At 43.0% G+C, this 15,880-nt stretch overlaps 2 long non-coding RNA genes across 2 annotated transcripts; both read left to right on the top strand.

The window, feature by feature from the left end:
- The first annotated feature begins 51 nt into the window (after nucleotides 1–51).
- Nucleotides 52–5,673, top strand: LOC110342748. Its single transcript, XR_002384914.2, has 3 exons — nucleotides 52–323; nucleotides 3,365–3,456; nucleotides 4,107–5,673. It is a non-coding gene; the product is annotated as an uncharacterized LOC110342748 (long non-coding RNA).
- Nucleotides 5,674–5,754: 81 nt separating this feature from the next.
- On the top strand, nucleotides 5,755–15,567 carry LOC110342754. Its single transcript, XR_002384919.2, has 4 exons — nucleotides 5,755–6,942; nucleotides 8,727–8,862; nucleotides 12,760–12,985; nucleotides 15,375–15,567. It is a non-coding gene; the product is annotated as an uncharacterized LOC110342754 (long non-coding RNA).
- The last annotated feature ends 313 nt before the right edge of the window (nucleotides 15,568–15,880 follow it).

The following is a 15,880-nucleotide window of genomic DNA, read 5'->3' as shown; positions in this document are numbered from 1 at the left end:
TTTTTTTTTTTTCTGAAGCGGTGGCACATGCGCGGTGGCGTGCAGCCGCCGTATTCCGCGACTCCGGTTCTGACTTGCGAAAACTCCACTTCGCATTTTCCGTCCGGTGAAAGCCCAGAAGTCAGGCTGAGTTTTCGAGTTCTGAAGCCGCCTTTTGGTGGTGGTGGGTGTGTGGGTGTGTGCCTTCTCTGCTGGCTTGGAGGCTGAGCAGACGCTCTTCTCTGCTGCGGGGGAGAGGGGCTAATTGGAAACGTGGGCAGCCGCACGCCCCCTTTATCGCTGTGACACATCTTGATGAGCAGTCAGGAAAGGGATGAACAAAGGTTTGTGTCCTGAGATTGATGGCACTTACACTATTACTTTGTGGGTTACAAGCGCCCCAAGATCGTGGGCCTGTGTTTTTTAAGAAAGGCAAGCGTCCAAGAGATTAGGTTAGCTTCTATTTAATATACTCTGCACAGGTTCACCTAAAAAAGAATTCCCCAGGGATTTGAGTGTCTTCAAGGGAGGCAAGCACTGGACCAGTGAGATGGCCCTTGCCACTGACCAGATTATGATCCCTGGGGACCCACAGGGACAAATGAAAAGATCCCTGCTTGTTGTTCTTTGATTTTGCAAGTCCTCCCCCACCCCCCCCCCCCGCCCATAAGTAAATGTAAAACAATAAAAATTAAAAAGCAAGCTTCCCAGAGGTTATGTTCTATATAGCATGCACAAGTGGCCCTTATTTGGGTTTTGGGCTGATGATAGACTTCCTACAAGAGTAGTAAGATTCTCTTGGGCCTTTTGAGAAAGGCCAGCGTCCCAGAGGTTGTGTTCTACATAATAAATTGTGCAAGTTGCCTGTATTTGGGTTGGGGTATTGATGGACTTCCTTCTGTAGTACTGTTAGCATCACAGCTTTTTGTGACAGAAAGAAAAAGGCTAAAGATATGTGTGTTTAATGTTATGGACCTAAAAAGCAATGTTTGTAAAACGAGAATGCATCAGAGTGACATAGAAAACTTAAAGTACGCTGCTGGGTCACATCTCCAGGGGATTCTGCAAAGACTGTGCAACAGAGCCTGAGCGTTTACTTTCTCATAAGCAGGAACCTGGAAAGTTAATAGCTTTCCTTCCCAACAGGCTTTTATTTATTCTTTCAACAATCCCATATATGCGAACAATGTATCTTTTTGTTTCTTTTATTTGTTTAATTTTTGTATCATGATTACTTTATTGATTCTTTGGGAATTTCACTTCAGGCACCCCAGTTCCTCTCATTTCCCAGTCCCTCCATACCTACCCTTCGCTCTTGCAGCATCCCCCCACAAAAGAAATTTTTAAAAAAAATTAAAACCAAATCCAACCAACCAAACAACAAAAAATAAAACTCACTTAGATCCTCCACCTTTCTCCAAGACCTCTCCATTCATCTTAGTGGCATTGGGAGCCTTGGTGTGTCACACAGTATACCCTTTTGTCTTATCAGCTTGGCTTGCAAATGATCATTGAAGCGAGTCAATAAACAATGTATCTTGATCAAATTTACCCTGAACCCTCTCTCCAGTTCCCTACCTGGGTACCCTAACATTATCCCCTCCTCCCTTCATGGCCTCTCTCCTTTTTTTTTTTCTTTTTTCTTTTTCATTTATTTTTTGTAACCCACTGGCCCTAACCAGTTCAGCCTGGTGGAAGGCTGGCTGATCTTGGCTTGATCTTCATGTACCCGTAACTGCTGTGTCGGGACTGCAAAGTCAATGTCATGTCCAAAAGACAGCACAGTGTCTCACTAAACTCCCCTCTGTCTTCTGGCTCTTGCATCCTTTCTGGCTCCTCTTCCAAGATACTTCCTGAGCTTTGTGGAGGGATGAGAGTTGGTATAGGTAGATGTACCATTTAAGGTAGGCACTTATTGTCAGCACTTTGACCAGACAGGAGTGTCTACTTTAACTGCTGACCACTGGAGAGAGAAACTTCTCTCCCTAAGCTTGAGGGCAGCACTAATCTATGTGTAGAAATACCAATATTTGGAAGGTATTACAACAGTTCCAATTAGCAAGACAACAGTAGTAGATTTCCTGCTAGGGCCTGTGACTTCCTGAGCCACAGGTTTACCATACCAGGCATAAATTCCCGTCTGCAGAGCAGGCCTCAAATCTGGTCAAAAGTGATTGACTGTGCCTATAACCTCTGAGCCATTACTGCACCGGTGGGCATATTTTGAACAGGATAGTCTTTTATAAATCACCCTAGGTTTTCTTATATTGATACTATAATGAAAACATATTAAGAAAGCGTGTTTTATTCAATACAGAACATTGTCAGGTGTTAAGCTGGCCTGAGGGGTAAAATGTTATTTTTCTTTTATTGTAATTAGTCATTTGACAGAAAAATGTTTCTCAGCTGCTCAGTGTGGCAGAGACTGGACTGACCCTGTGGATAGTGGGGTGCAGAGTAGATAAGAGGTGAGATCTCAGAGTCCTACACATGAGCAGAGAAACAAGTTGTATTAAGAGCCATAGAAAAGTGCTGAGGACTGAGAACCGGGTGAAGAGCTGGAAAACAGCCGCTCAGTAGCACCTAGACAACGTAAGCAGTTTAGCCACAGGGAGGAAGGAAGAAAGGGAGGCCCCCAGGAAGAGAAGGTGCAAGGGCCCAACCTGAGCTGGCGTTGGGGGAGGGGAGTCTGCCTTCCTCCCCAACTAGGAGAAAGAATTCAGTGGTTAAAATGAAGACAACCAAAGAGGATGTGATGAAAAGTGAGCCGTGAGAAACAGGGTGGGTGCGGAAGTTTGTAAAATCCTCTACGCATACTCAAGCTTACCCCAAAGTAGCTTGGAATTTATCAGAGGAATTGGGGGGGCCAGGGCTGTGAGAATTGAACTCTATGAAAAGAGTGGCATCTTACATGGAACCTTCTGGAAGCCTCATTAACTAATTTTAGCTTCCTTAACTGTGAGAGGTTGAAATGTCATGGGTCCGGACACTAATTACAATTTACTTTGGGCTCTCTTTAGCCCCGTATGTAGCCATTCCTTTGCCCATGTCTGACATAACATGTTTGTGACCAACAGGTGAAACCTTTTGGAATATATTAACTTAATAAATCTCTGGTTTCCATCCACCAAAAAGCTATGGGTATCAATCAGTTATCTGAGGCCCAGCAGTGATTTTTCTCCACTTTGCTATAAGCCACCTCTCTGATGTTTCCACGACTGTATTAAAAACATCTTAATTATGTCTTTCTTTGTTCTGTCACTCTAAAAACCTCATGAAACTGTTGCTACATTGGAACACAAATTTGGTGGTAAGTGATCTGTGTTCCTGGGACATAGTTACTCATATTTGGCTCCAAAATGAACTCTCTTTTATCCTTCCTGAGGTGAGAGTTGTATTTTTCGAATTGACATCTGCCTTCTTGAGAATGGGTGCAGCAGAATCCAGAGTGGATACGGTGTGTTCCGGAATTCGCAGGTAGGAAGCAGTGAAGGACCAGCCTTCCCATGGGACCAGCCCTAGGTTTTCTGTTGCTGCGATGAAACACCATGACCAAAAAGCAACTTGGGGAGGAGAGGGTTTATTGGCTTACACTTCCACATTTCTGTTCCATCTCTGAAGGAAGTAGGACAAGAACTCAAACAGGGCAAGCACTTGGAGGCAGGAGCTGATGCGGAGGTCATGGAAGAGAACTGTTTATTGGCTTGTTCTTTATAGCTTGCCCAGGCCACCTTCTTATAAAACCCAAGACCACCAGGCCACAGATGGCACCACCCACCATAGGTTGGGTCCTCCCCCACCATTGATCACTAAATGAGAAAATGCCTTACAACTGCATCTCCTGGAAGCATTTTCTCAACTGAGGCTCCTTCCTCTTGATGACTGTAGCTTGTGTTGAGTTGACACACAAAACCAGCCTGTATATGACCTGGGACATGCAGGATGGCCACAGGACCAGTTAATATGGAGCATATTCAAGCTCATCATACTAAGGGAAGGTGACTGAGAAGTCGCCTTCACAGCAGTCAAGCAAGACTGGTTCTTCTTTCAGATGCATTGTTGCTGGTTTTCCCCCCCGTACATTTTAGAAGATACTTAACAGTTTTCCCATGACCTCTTTTCACCAGGTTGTTGGAGTCATGTGGGGGGAAATGTGCTGCAAGACCATCTCGGACAGAGACATCAGGCAACGGCTTAATACAAGTAGATAGATAGATAGTTTTCAGCAGTTAAGGGTAGTTAAGTTACAAATGAAAGATTCTACCAAAGTGTTCCTAAGCATGACTTAAAGCAACCTTGGAAATGTCATGAAGCGGAGCTCAGACTGGTGGCCTCCCAAGAAGACTACCCAACAGCCTGACCTTGGGCAACTGTGAAGAAGTAGTTGAAGCAAAGACCAGAAGCATCTGTGTGTGTGTGTGTGTGTGTGTGTGTGTGTGTGTGTGTGTGTGTGTGTGTGTGTGTTTTACCGGGGTGGGGGGGCGTCTCATGGAGGCCATGTGGGGTAGCCAAGGATCACCTTGAATCTGTGATCTTCTTTCCCCCACTTCACTTTTGCTATGGTTACGGTGAGTGTCACCATGCCCCGTTTATGTGATGATGAGGATTAATCCCAGGCTTCATGCCTGCTTAACAAGCACTCTGCCAACTGGACTGCATCAAACCCAAGGATCAGAAACTTCCAGTTCTGATCTGGTTTGTGATGGGTGACGTAGGCCACCAGGAAGATGTGGCAATATAGCGCCCACACCCAACAGACGGTAGTAACTAACTGTTGCTATGTGGGAATGTAGACCTGATATTGCCAGAGCCTTCCTCCCAAGAGAAATCTGAAATCTGTGTTTTTTTTTTTTGTTAAGTGCTATTGTTTGAATATATCCTCCAAAGCAGATATGTTGGAAATTAATCCCAATGTAGTGATGTGGAGAGGCAGAAGCATTGAGAAGAAATTATGTTTTGAGGGCTCTGACCTCCGGAATGATTAATACTATTGTCTTAGAGTGGGTTTCTGTATTCTTAAAAAGATTTATCTCTTCATTCATTTTTATTTATTTTAAGTGTATGTGTCTGAATGCATGTGTACTAAGGGACCCACAGAGGCCAGAGGAGGTTGTCAGAGTCCCTGGAACTGGAGTTACAGGCAGTTGTGAGCCACCTAATATGGGTGCTGGGAACTGGACTCTGGTCCTCTGCAATCTTTCAGCCATCTCTCCAGCCCCTTTTTATTTATTTTAGTACAATGTATTTCATTTATTCTTTGAGAGTTCCATACATTTAAACAATTTTATCTTGATCTTATCTACCCCAAGTTCCTCATACTTCTCCTCCTTGATTTCCTTTTATATTTATTTAATCTTTGTAACTCCCTTAGTTCAACTAATGTTGCCTGCTACAATGCTGACTTGTCCTGTCGGCTTGATACTGTGCATGTAACCCTAGTGCCAATGAGTTCATGTCATGTCCAGAAGACAGTATTTCCCAACACCCTTCCCCATCTTCCAGGTCTTATATCTGTTCTTCCCCTCATTCAAAATGTTCCCTAAGCCTTAGGGGGGAAGAGAGTAGCTATAGCTATCCATATAGGGTGAGCACTAAGCAGTCACTTATTCTCAATACTTAACCCATTAGGAGTCTCTGCATTAACCAGCTAGCCCCTCCTCTTGTGCTGTACTTACTAAACAGACTAAGTGAGGTTCGGGGTTATGACCATAGCGTTAGGGAAGGAGGGAGGGAGGGAGGGAGGGAGGGAGAGAGGGAGGGCTTCAAAGACACGAGGAAGCCTCTAATGTTGTTTCACATAGTCAAAAGTCCTGTGCCTGTAAAGGCAGTAATGGTTGAAAACACTTGGAAACTTCCAGTGCTTATTAGACGCGTTATTTATGCTTGTTCTTCATACTCTTGTCTACTCAAACATTTTGCTTGCTTAAGATCTCTTTTACTTCCTGTTTGCTGCTCACAAAGTTGGTCAGCCTCAGTGCGGCTGTGTCGGCCCAGCCTCTCTCAGCTTCACTGAGAACTTCAGATACACTTCCTGCCAAACCATTTCTGACCACCCTGTTTACATATGCTCCACCTCTGCCCACGCTTGTCCAAATATAGAGGCAGAGGATATCAGTCAAAAGACCTTGTAGAGATGACCTGCTAGAAACGAAAGGAAAACAAAGGTGGTCTAGAGGGGGTTACTTGATAACTGTGTCTGTGGCTCACTTGAGACACCCCAATTTCCTGTTAGCTCGGATCAGCCAAAGGCTTAGCTCTTAGCAATTTACAAGTCTGGTTGCCCACATTTCAAGGATCTGTGGTTCTTGTGCCCTCTCCTAAGTCCCCTCTGACTTAAGTAAGCTACAGCTAGTTCCCACAATTTGCATCAACTTAAGAATTGAACGTGATATGGAAGTCCAATGGAAAGATTTGACTAAATTTCACTGACTAAAAGTAGTTTTAAAGGTTAGAAGAAAAAATGTGTTTATGTACATGTTCCTGTGTGTGTGTGTGTGTGTGTGTGTGAGAGAGAGAGAGAGAGAGAGAGAGAGAGAGAGAGAGAGAAAGACCAGAAGTTGACACTGAATGTCTTCTCCTATTACTCTCATTTTTTGAAACAGTCTCTCACTGAGCCTAGCTCATTAAAAGCAGTGATGAAGAACTCAAGCAGGACAGGAACCTGTAGGCAGGTGCTGATTCAGAGGCCATGGAGGGGAGCTGCTTTCTTATACAAGCCAGGACCACCAGCCCAGGGATGGCACCATCCATAATGGGCTGGGCCCTCCCCCAGACATCACCAATTAAGAAACTGTCCTACAGAATTGTCTACAGCCAGATCTTATGAAGGCACTTTCTTAAGTGAGGATCGCCTGACCCCACCCCCATGACTCCAGCTTGTGTCAAGTTGACATAAAACTAGCCAGTACAGTTAGTTTACCATCGCTGATGGCTGAAGATGTCTTTCCTCGTATCTATCTCCAGGTAGGAAATAAAGGGTCTAAAGCAAACTGACTTTTATCCCAAGTGACTCAGCTTGCTTTGTAGAATTTTTTTTCCTAGTTCTACCCAAGTGACTTTATGTGCATCTCTTTGGCATATAGTTTACTTGCCACACCCTGCTGAAGGGTGCTTTGTACATTGGTCCAGGTCAGAGGCTATCACTGAGGGAAGCCAGGGTAGTAACTCAAGACCATCCTCAGCTGCAGGATTTCAAGATACATAACTTTGGGTGCATGAATCCCTGTCTGAAAAGAAAAAATGAAAAACAAACCTACTGACAAAGACAATATATTTTGAGTTTGGGGAATTATTTTAAAAATAAAATCAGAAAATTTGGAAGTCTAACCTGTGTCCCAGGTACCACTGTGACCAGGTAACTCCTAGAGGTTCTCTTGAGTCCAAAGGAAGCAAAGCTAGGTAGGTCTTGAGGGACAATTTTAGCAGTTTTTTCCATTCTTCCACAGGGATGAGACACTTTGATTAATATATAACCTTTTGTGGTGCTTAGATTTCGTTCAGATACCAACAAACCCAGAAGAAATACTAGTTGCCTTAGTTAGCTTTAAGTATCAACACAGTCTAAAGTTGATAGGCAGTGGTGGCTTGCGCCGCCTTTAATCCCAGCACTCGGGAGACAGAGGAAGATGGATCTCTGTGAGTTCAAGGCCAGCCTGTTCTACAGAGTGAGTTGTTGGACAGCGGGGGCTACACAGAGAAGCCCTGTATTGAAAAACAAAATCAAAAGAACAAACAAAACACTGCCTAAAGTCATATGAGAAAAAAGCCTTAATTGAAAAATTACAAAGATCAGATTATCCTATAGGGAGTTTATCTTGGTTGTTATTTAATGTAGGGAGGCCAAGTTCACTGTTGGTGGTACACATGCATGGACTGTGTAAGACATTAGCTAAGCCTAAGCCTGTGCAAGCCAGCAAGCAGTGCTCCTCAGTGGTTCCTGCTGTAATAGCTTGATGCAGGTGATATTGCACGGAATAGGAAACATGCCTTTGGGTACATGCCTTGATTTCCTACCCTGAAACTGGAGTTACAAGTGGTAGTGAGCTGCCCAACTCTGGTTCTGGTAACTGCATTTGAGTCCTCCACAAGAGTAACAAGTACTCTTAACTGCTGAGCCATCTCGCCAGCACCTGGCTATAAATATTAATAAATATTAGCATCAAGAGCAGAAAGTACAGATTTGAAAGGAAAAACACAAACAATAAGTTGCAATGACTTTCTTTAGTTGCAGGTAAATTGAATATCATGTAAAAATATGGCAGTCTTGGGGAGGCAAAAATGCTCTAGAATACTTTCATCATTTTTTTTTAAATAAAAGAGGGGCTGGAGAGATGGTTCCCTGGTTGAAAGTACTTCCTGTTCCTGCAGAGGACCTGAGTTTAGAGTTCAGTACTGACATTAGGCAACTCATAGCTACCATAATTCCAGCTCCAGGGAATCAGACACCTCCTTCCGGACTCCACAGGCACCTGAATGCATGCACACAGACACACACAATGATAAAACTTTAGGTAAGGAAGTACAGCATTGGTTCTTCGCAATCACACTGTGACCTAATTTTCTGACTAAAGCCTACAGCAGCAGCCCCTTGCAGCAGAGGGGTCCTCCAAAAGTAGGTATCCCAATATTTTCATTCCATGTAACATTTCCTGCCATTCTTACCAAAACTACTTCTAAACTACTGTTAAAGTGGGTCAGATTTTTTTAATTTTAATTTTTATTGCTTCCCTCTTACCCCAACTTCTTAGGTTGTTGTCTTCAAAACACACAAGTAAAGGACTCAGGCAGCCTGGAGATGCAGCTCAGTGCTAAAGACCTTTCTGAGCATGCCCATGGACTGGGGTTTTATCATGCACTATAAATCTGAAAATGTTCAAGCTTGAGGTGAGTATGATCAAATTGTGAGCCATACTTGTATGAAAGTGTCACTGGAACCCTTTGTGTATAAATCCGTGTGCACTACATGCTAAGAATTAAGAACTGGAAAACGTAGTACACTCAGGTTTCTCATCTTGGTTCTAGTCTGACAAGACAGAACTGGATGTGAGTATATTTTTTTCTGGCACATCTATTTTCATCTTTTGGTAATTTGACATCTTGTAGCAGTCCCAACATTTCAGGAACAAGCCTTCTAATTAGAGATGAAGCTAATCATAGTAATATGATGAATTTAATTCTTTTTAGTTTATCCAAAGTAAAGTTTATCTAACTTTCTACTTTTTTTTTTTTGCCTATCCCAGCCTCTGATGCAGTCTACATCATTATAGCATTTACATTCAATTATGTCAGTCAGTTGCTCTAACAGTGTATCAGTTCGGATATTCTAGAATATTCCGCAGAACAATAGTTTTATAGAAAAGCCATCTTATGCAAATGAGGAAACTAGGTACCAAGAGGGTAAGGGACTTAAGATCATGTGACCAATGAGTGCCATTCTTTGACTTAACTCTAATGCTGCAGCTTTAGCAGCAAAAGCCACACAGGAATCCCACCCTGCTTCTGAAAACCACCACACAGGAACTCCTCACCCTGCTTCTAAAAAACATCAGACTCACTGATTATATAAAATCTGGCATAGTGTCTTAGTGGACAAGACACATTTAATAGTAAATAAGAAAGAACAGACTTACAACAGGTTAAGAATCAAAAGACAGGCTGAGGAAGTGACTAAGTATTCAAATATATGAGCCTGTGAGGGGCATTCTTATTCCAGCCACCATAGTTTGTGTGTTTGGAGAAAGGATCTCATGTAACTCAGGCTGGCTTCAGAACTTACTATACAACCCAAGGATGATCTTAAACTTTTTATCCTCCTACCTCTACCTCTTGAGTTCTGGGATTACCAACATGTACCACCATGTCTGGTTTATATGGTGAAGTGGGGAAGGAACTAGGCGATCACCATACCAACTAAGCCAGATCTCCAGTTCCCAGATGCAGCCTTTCTCTTGTTGTTTGCCCTGTTGACTTGATTCTAAACTCACACTGACAACCATGGCTCATCTTCTGCGAGTTGGTCAGCCCTGAGTGTGAAGAGTGCATATCTTTCTCAACACCCCTGTCAAACATGCAGGATCGACTCTTGGTCATCTTGGTTCAGATATCCTTCTTGAGCTCCACATTGTATCTCCACTTGGCCAAGCTGGAGTCTACAAACCATCCCTAGCACTATCCCCACCAAGATGAACCAGGTGGACAGAGAAAGAGGAAGGAGAATCACAAAAGTAAAAATAAATATTTATTATCAAAAGAAAAATCATGAAAGACAAATACAGAAGAAATTGTCTGTTGCTATGATAAGAGCAACTCAAGGAGAAAGCTTAATTTTGGCTCACAGTTCAGTACAGTCCATCACGGTGGGGAAGCCAAAACATAGTGGAAGCCTGTCACCTGTTATCTTTAATCAGGAACAAGGAACAGTGATGCTCCTATTCAGTTGGCTATAGTTGGGGACCCCCACCCCCAAGTAGCCCCACTCACAGCTAAATGAGGTTTCCCATATTCAATAATATAATCAAAATAATCCCTCAAAGGCATGCCCAGAGGCAAAAATAACCCCTCACAATTTTGACTGGAAATTTGTCTCCTAAGCAATTCCATGTTCTATCAGGTTGGTTACTCTTCAACCATTATAAAAGTCCATTAAAAGGCTCATTTTAAAGGGCTGGAGAAATGTCTCAGTGACTGACAGCATACACTCCTCTTGTAGGGAACCTAAGTTTGGTTCCTAGAACCCACATTGGAAGCTCACAACTGCCTCTGACTCTAGTCCCAGCAGATCTCATGTTCTCCTCTGGATTCGGAGGACATCTGCATTCACACATTCCCAAACACATAATCGAGAATGGAAAACTAAATCTTTAATTAAAATTCCATTTCAGTTTACATGCTACAGTTAAACAGTACAAATTAAGTGTTGATTTCTTGCTTAGTGGTCGGGGCTTCATAATATTTTCATTAGAAAAAGCATCAAATAAAAAAAAGGTTAACTTTGAGGAAAAATAAAAGATGTACTCTGTGTATGTTTTCTATGGCTGATCCCTAAATGAATGCCAAAGCAAATGAAAAATAAAAACATTGGACATCTTCCAAACATTACATTAATCTAAATGTTTAAAGAGTCCATCAATCCTACACCAAGGAAAGCAACAATTATATTTATGTAGTGACATTTGTGTATTTGGGTTCCGTCAACTCTGCTAATGACCTTGTGCTAGCTAGACTCACCAGTATCTATTGGAAACTTTCTAAGTATTCAGTTAAAGAGGAACCACTTCTTGCACAGTCAGTGCCTGCTCTTAGTATAACAAGCACTCCACTCATTCATTTATTTATATCCTATGCCAGCTATGAATCAGGAATAAGGGTGGGTACCATGATTAAGGACATGAGTAATGTGCAGCCCCACCCCAAAGGAGTCAAAGTTTAGTAGAAACAGACCCGTAGAGACAGACAGAAATGCATAGTGAGAGGGGATTTACATAGGGCTAATAAGTAGGGGACAGTCAGATAAGAGATGGGGGAACATCAAAGAAGTTATAGGGCATGCTTTCCAGGGTGGATAGGAAGAAGAAGGGTAATTCCAGAACAGCGTGGAATGAGGCAGAAGCCTGAAGATGAGTTACAAGTCTGACTGATGTAGGGTGTATACCAGGGAAGAGTCATATGAAAGACCTTGTGTGCTAAGTTTGAATTTCACGCTGTGACTCCAAAGCCCAACTTCTCCAAATAGCCTAGACTGCCAATACAGAGCCATCTGGAGAAACTGTTAACACAGATTGGCCAGGCCCACTTCTGGAAATTCTGCTTCAGAAAGAGTGAATGTTTAAAGAAAATTCATTCCCTATGGAGACTTACACAGATTAAGCCTGTCAGCATCCAGTCGTGGATCAGGGTGGGGCTCTAGGGTCCGCCCCTCCCTGAAGAGCTATAGGCAGGCTGATGGCTGTTGGGGTAGGGAAAGACATTTTCTCCAGTGGTGTAGCTACTGGCAAAGTGATCACTCTCTTGTGAAACCCCCTGACACACATTCCTGTAAATAGCTCTTGTATGGTACTACCATCAGAGCTGAACGTAAGACAAGTTGTGTCTGCTTACAAAGGATCAGCACAGGAGGACATAGTGTTCGTTGTTGTTCCCCTTAGAGAAGGGAACATCATGATTGTTGTTCCTTTGGGTGGCCACTGGACCCTCATCTGAGATTCCAGACACTCCTTCCACCATCTGTATGAAAATTTGCCCTAATTGCATATAGCTTTGGAGTCTTAGGAGGAGCAGAGACACATAGGCTTAGGAAGACAAAGAAAGGAAGGCTCCATCTGTGAGCTATGGGGAAGCCATCATCCATACCAGGTGAAGACTCTCTAGTTTGACTGCTTTGGGGTCGCCCACAGTCCTGTCGGTAGCCTCCCGGTTCTCAATGCTATGTAAGCAAGCCCAATAAGTTCATTGGCTCTCCAGGGTGAAATTTGGTGGGCTCAAGCTTTAGTTTTCATTTGGTACCTTATGAGGAAGGGACAAACATTGCTTAGTCCTGTGCCTAGGACTAGAATTCTCATACAGTAAATTAGCTAAATGAAGCTCACACACAAAGATATGAGAGTAGAGAGGAGCTCAATGGGAAGAGGAAGGACATCAGCTTGAGTAGGAGGGGACAAGAAAGGGAAATGAGGGTTGGTGTGATTAAAACCCACCATATAAATGTATAAAATATCATAATGAAACCCATCCTTATACATAATTAGTGTATGCTAATGTCAAACGTTCCCTATTGATTCTTAGGTACATCCAAGTTTGAGGTGTACACTGTGTGCAGGCAATGAAGATCCACAGAAGTTTCTGGAAATGTGGATATACTATTTTAAAGCAGAGCGCTTTGCTAACGGAAAGTTGCACAGGAACATGTCAAAACAGGAGACAGAGAGACCCAGTTGGAGAGTGTTCTCATGGAATATACCAGAAATGGTGAACATCAGCACCACAGCAGAGACATTGGGGAGAAGGGGAGGTGAGTGTTTTGAGAAAAGTGTAATCTATATGGCTAGGTGACTTCTTTGAGCTGGGAGTGAGCAGAAAGCAGGAGAGATGTAGCTGAAAGGAGTTGGGCCTGGAGTTTGCTCTGAGTTAGAGCCTGAGGTTTGGGTTTGCCAAGGCCCAGATGCTCAGATCTGAGGATCGGGAAGCTGGAGACTGTTGTCCTCCACACCTGGGACACTCTGCTTTGAGCTACATCTGGTGCACTGCTGCTGGTCACTTCCCACAGCCCCACAGCCAGGTTGTCTCACCCTTGGAAGTGAGGAACTCTGGCTCACTCTTCTTTGTGTTTTCAGAGCCTAGGCCTGCACATACTTGGTGTGCACTAACAGTGTCTAGTGTCTAGGTGACTGAATTGTATTAATTAACTAGATAATTATAGCCACAACAACCTCATTAGATCTCAGTAGGCTTTGACCTCATTTTTGATGATAATTATATAAATTTGTATTTTCATAATTCTATGAGCTTTTATTATTTCCATTTCTGAAGGAGCAAATATGAAGCAAAATATAGTTCTTTCTCCCAAACATTGATTATTGCAGATGTCTGTGTAATTAGTGTGGTAAGTGCTGCCTGTAGGTTCTAATTTAGGTCTCACCAGAAAGTGAGACCTACACTACACACATGCACACACACATAACATTCATGTGTGCTTTCACACACACACACAGACACAAGCACATACACACATATATCACACAGACACATTTGTGTGCACACACACATACACACACACCACAGACACATGCACACACGTATGTATGTGCATATTGCTTTAAAATTATTTTTAAAACTTTCAATTGAACTAAGACAAGGGGTTTTCCATTTAGCTATGCATATAACATTCTATGATCTAGAGAAATTACTATTTTTAGCACAGCTATTTTTTGTTTTGTTCATCTATTGTGGGACAGTGAGGGGTGTCTGCATGCCACAGCTCATTTGTGATGCTCAAGGACAAAGAACACAGGGAAACTAAAATTGCTGAAGTCCTTTTCCCCTCCCATCAGACTGGTCCTGGGGATTGAACTAAGGCTTAGTGGCAAGCACCTTAACCAGCAGAGCCATCTCCCCTGCCTAGAGAGATTATCTTTAGAGTGTTATATAACTTCAGAAGTATAGCTACCTTTTTTCTCACACAGTGTTACATAGAGTAAATAAAGAACTCCAAAGTAGTCCCTACCAGGAACAATGAGCAAGGAAGACAACACATAAGGCACATTTGTAAACTAATCTCCGTGCCTACATTTTCCTTCTGTGCGTAGATTTGATGATTGCTACTTTGTTTATTCCTTATTATCTTTGCCTTCCTTGGAGATAAGTGCATTTGGAGTACTAGACAGGGCCAGCCTATTTATATAGAGAGGGAACCAACAGATAATTCAAATAACTATAACTCCTAACATAATTTCCCCCCTTGAGAAAGAAAAGACAAATAAGCAGGTAACAGCAGCCATTTCAAAATTCAGTTCCCAAAGAGATGTGGGGGTGAACTGTGCACAACAAATTATCAGACCTTCAGAGATGACTCCGTGGGAAAAGGACCTGAGTTTGGGACCCCAGCACCCAGGGTGGTAAGACTGTCATTCCAGCACTGGAGGCAAAAAAAGGAAAATCTCTGGGGCTCACTGGGCAGCCAGTTTAGCTAAGTCAGAGAGCTCCAGGTTCAGTGAAAGAGCCTGCCTCAAAAGAGACGTTGGAGAGTGATTGAGGATGATACCTGACATTGATCTCCGGCCTCCAGACTTCCATGCTTGGGTGTACACACCGGTATGTGCACACACATGATAGAAAGAAAAACAAAATGGAAAATATATTGGCAACAGCTAAGACAAAGGTCCATTGGGGGTTCTCATGTGAAGGCGGGGTTTAAATGAATCCACCAGACCCAAGATAAATGATAATTAGGTATTTATTAGGGGCGCTGTTTCTGCTCCAGAAGATGCTGTCTCTGCCCTTCTGATGCTCTCACCGCAACCCAAGAGAAGGAGCCCACTCCTCGACCTTATAAGGGGTCACATCTGAACACCTGAAGGCACGCCCATGGGGTGAGGGCACCATTGCAAGTTCACTGGCCAAGCATGATTCCACTACCCTCATGTCCACATTTTAAGCTGGTCACTTGGAATGAATTTCTACCTTTGGGTGATGAACTCTTGCTTACTCTCCTGCACTTGTTGATTTTTTTCTTATTCCTCTATATCTTGATATGGGCTAATTTTGAAATTCCATGACTTTTTTTTCTTCTGATCATCAGGAGATTGTTTTAACTTCTCTACTTATAATATGTGATGTATTTACTGCCTATATACAGACCCATGGCTACTTAGGACTCTCTGTTATTCATTTTTCTTTTCCAGACTTAATTACTTCATATATGAGTGCTTTTCTTGCATGTATATCTGCGAACCATGTATGTGCATCTTGCCAGTGAAGGCAAGAAGACAGTGATACCTCCCATGGAACTGGAGTTACAGACAATTGTCAGCCACCATGTTGGTGCTGGGGATCGAGCCTGGGTCCCTTTGTAAGAGCATCAAGTGCTGCCAGGCAGTGGAGCACACCTTTAATCCCAGGAGGCAGAGGCAGGTGGATCTCTGTCAATTCAAGGCCAACCTGGTCTACTGAGCGAGTTCCAGAACAGGTTCCAAAGTTCCAAAGAAAACCTGTCTCAAACCAAAAGAAAAAAGAAAAAAGAGTATCAAGTGCTCTCAATCACTGAATCATCTCTCTGGCCCCTCCCCCTTCTCTGTGGCACCTTGACTTGGCCTTGAACTTTCATGTAGTCATGGATAGTCGTGAGCTCCTGAACCTCCTCCCTTTACATGTTAGTTATTTGTCCCATTGCTGTGACAACATACCTAGC

This window comes from Mesocricetus auratus, unplaced genomic scaffold (assembly GCF_017639785.1).
Source record: "Mesocricetus auratus isolate SY011 unplaced genomic scaffold, BCM_Maur_2.0 Super-Scaffold_100676, whole genome shotgun sequence".
NCBI classification, from domain to species: domain Eukaryota; kingdom Metazoa; phylum Chordata; class Mammalia; order Rodentia; family Cricetidae; genus Mesocricetus; species Mesocricetus auratus.
The sequence above is the reverse complement of the archived record's forward strand: the minus strand, read 5'-3'. Positions and strand labels throughout refer to the sequence as shown.